General features: G+C 34.7%; 1 pseudogene; it reads right to left on the bottom strand.

Moving 5' to 3' along the window:
* Positions 1-659: 659 nt before the first annotated feature.
* Positions 660-2,733, bottom strand: LOC141522687 (NEDD8-activating enzyme E1 catalytic subunit-like; annotated as a pseudogene).
* Between the last annotated feature and the right edge of the window lie 920 nt (positions 2,734-3,653).

Raw genomic sequence — 3,653 nt, 5'->3', positions numbered from 1 at the left:
GGTGGCACCTCAGAGATGCTTTAATTTGCATTTCTCTAATTAATGATTTAGAGCAATTTTTCATATGAGAATGGATCATTTTGATCTCATCTGTAAATTGCCTACGCATATCCTCTGACCATTTGTCAATTGGGGAATGACTTTTTTTTTATAAATTTCACTCAGTTCCGTATATATTTTAGAAATGAGTCCTTTGTCAGAAATTAGTTGTAAAAATTGTTTCACAATTTAGTACATTTCTTTTGATCTTAGTTTCAGTTGTTTTATCTGTGCAAAAGCTTTTTAATTTAATGTAATCAAAACTATCTATTTTTTCATTAAAGACATTCTTTTGCATATATGTTTGGTCAACTGAAAGCTAAATAATTGCCCCATTCCATCATTCTAAACTCCTATGTACAAGGCATCCATGGCCTTTGCATCACTCAGAATCTCTAGGTAGATTTTTTGGCCATCTCTGAATGACAACTCTCACATACACCGTACCCCAGGCTAGCTTGGAGGGCAGTTCTGTTGTAAGAAACAGTGATCTACTATAAAATTCAAATTCTATGAAAACTAATACTAAAAGGGATATCGATTAGATTATTCTGAGCATCCACATATAGCACAATATTGTAGTAGATTTTCATCTCCTTTGAGATGTACATTTATTGTTCTTAAGTAGTAAAATGAAGTGTGAACAGTACGGTCTGTGGTGTTGTAACATATGCAATAGCAAGCTCTTGTCCATCAACAAGGCCCAACTCTTTTAATGTCTTAGAAAGATTTGGCCTTGTTTGTTCTTCAATGGAAGTTATTGTCTGTAAGTAAAGTGTTCTGTTTTTTTCCCCTCTAATGTGGCTGGATGGCTGGAGATTTCATCTGTAATGAGGCATTATTAATTAGATAATTCAAAACTTCTTGCTGCTTAGTTGGAGGAAACTGGATATTTTGGGGAAGCTGGGTGCAAGTTGGTCAATTGTCCTTTGTCCTTTCTTTCTTCTTCAGATGTATATGTGTACAGCCCATCTACATCATTAAATACCAAGTAATTTTTTTAACTTTTAAAATTATTTATTTATTTATTTATTTTGAATTTTATAATTTTCCCCCCTAATCTCGCTTTCTTCCCCCTACCCCACCATAGAAGGCAGTCTGTTAGTCTTTACATTGCTTCCATGCTATACATTGATCTACACTGAATGTGTTGAGAGTGAGAAATCATATCCTTAAGGAAAAAAATAAAATACAAGGGATATCAAAATTACATAATAAGATAAATTCTTTAAAAAAATTAAGGGTAATAGTCTTTGCTCTTTCTTCAAACTTCTCATTTCTTTCTTGAATACAGATGGTATTCTCCATCATAGATACCCAAAAACTGTCCCTGATTTTGACACTGATGGAATGAGCAAGTTCATTAAGATTGATCATCAACCCCATGTTGCTGTTTTGGTTCTGCTGGTTCTGCTCATCTCACTCAGCATCAGTTCATGCAAATCCTTCCATGCTTACCTGAATTCCCATACCTCCTGGTTTCTAAGAGAACAATAGAGTTCCATCACATACATATACCACAGTTTATTAAGGCATTCTCCAATTGATGGACATTTATCAATTTCCAATTCTTTGCCACACAAACAAGGCTGCAATGAAAATTTTTGTACAATTGATGTTTTCATCCTTTTTCATAATTGCTTCAGGATATAGACCCAGTAGTAAATACCAAGTAATTATTAAGGGGAAATATGCACTTGTGGCTATTTTAAAAACCTCAGTGGCACACACAGCTGCAATGACAGCATTAGTGGAAACTCTGGCTGGAATGGTTCTTTCTACAACTCCTTGGGTTAGGCTATATGTAATACCTCTAATGTTAAATTGTCATGTTCTCTCTAGTGATTTTTGGAAAATCCATTGAATGTGATCAGGATCATCTCTATCCAAGGTAACTCCCTCTCCAAAAGGCTGTTCCTTGGGCCACTGCAATATTCTTGCATACTTAATAAAATATTCTGGGAACCTGGGCATAGATGCAGTGGTACACAGGGGGAAATTAACCTGTGATGGATAAAGTTCCAGTGTGCTTTCAATGCAAGCTGTCATTCCAGGTAGAATTACCCTAACATTTCCTTCAAAACCTTCTGTTCCCCCATCTATCAAAGGAATAATGGAACTTGGGTATAATATACCATCTTCACAATTTAGAAGGGATATCAGCATGCCATTTATTCATCTTATTGCAATAATGGAGTCCAGACTACATACAATGATATGAAATTATCTGTAGAAAGTGTCATCAAAATTTTGAATCTTGTTGAAATGTGGGACTACAGAACAATTAAGGATCCTGTCGTTTAAGAATTCTGCAGAAAGTTCAGCTTTGGATATTCCAACATCTTTAGGAATAAATAAAAGCTGCCTATTTAGGTTGGAAATATCCATGGAACCCATGTCTATGACATGAATTTGTCTAAAATCAGACAATGTCAGATTTTTCAGGAGCCCACATCCTAATCCTCCTGCTCCAGTGACTAGCACTTTACAAGGATCCAACAGATAAGAAGAGATTCAGTTCTTGGTTTGAAATAAGGTTGCATGATGGTCCATATGGCTTGAGGAATTCTTTACATGGTTCCAGTGACCACCCCAGTCTTCAGTGTCCCCACACCCACTATCAACAGCCATTTTCTCTGCCAGTGGTTCCTGTACTTTCCATTTTTGATTCACCAGCTTTTCTCCATGCACCATATTATTTCTATGTCTAGTTTGTTTTTAATGATATTCTCCATTTCTTACATGGTCATAAACTGCTTCCATTTCCATGGATGTGACAAGTAAACTGCTCCTTGATTTTCTAGTTTGTATATAACATTGTTTTTAATGTCTAAATACTGTATCCATTTGAATCTTATCTTGGTATAGTGTGTGAGGTGTTGGTCCAATCTAAGTTTTTTCCATACTAGCTTCCAATTTTTCCCAGCAGTTTCTATTGAAGAGAGAGTTTTTATCTCAGTATCTGGACTCTTTGGGTTTATCAAACAGCAGATTACTATAATCATTTCCTGCTATTGCACCTAGTCTATTCCACTGATCCACCACTCTATTTCTTAGCCAATACCAGACAGTTTTGATGACTGATATTTTATAGTATAGTTTTAGATCTGACAGGTTAAACCACCTTCTTTTGTACTTTTTTTTTCATTAAATCCCTGAAAATTCTTGACTTTTTATTTCCCCATATGAATTTACTTACAGTGTTTTCTAACTCATTAAAGTAATTTTTTTGGAATTTTGATTGGCAGGGAACTAAGTAAGAAGTTAATTTAGGTACAATTGTCATTTTTATTATATTAACTCAGCCTATCCATGAGCAGTTGATATTTGTCCAGTTATTTAAATCTGATTTTATTTGTGTGAGAAGTGCTTTGTAATTGTTTTCATAAAGTTTCTAAGTCTGCCTTGGCAGGTAGACTCGCAAGTATTTTATATTGTCTGGTACTTTTAATGGGATTTCTCTTTCTAGATCTTTCTGCTGTGTTGTTATAGACATAGAAATGTCGAGGATATATGAGGGTTTATTTTATATCCTGCAACTGTGCTAAAGTTGCTAATTGTTTCTAATAGTTTTAGATGGTTTTTTTTGGGATTCTTTAGGTATACCATCATGT

This window comes from Macrotis lagotis, chromosome 1 (genome assembly GCF_037893015.1).
Source record: "Macrotis lagotis isolate mMagLag1 chromosome 1, bilby.v1.9.chrom.fasta, whole genome shotgun sequence".
Classification (NCBI taxonomy): Eukaryota; Metazoa; Chordata; class Mammalia; order Peramelemorphia; family Peramelidae; genus Macrotis; species Macrotis lagotis.
Note: the sequence above shows the minus strand (reverse complement) of the source record. Positions and strands in the feature narration are given on the sequence as shown.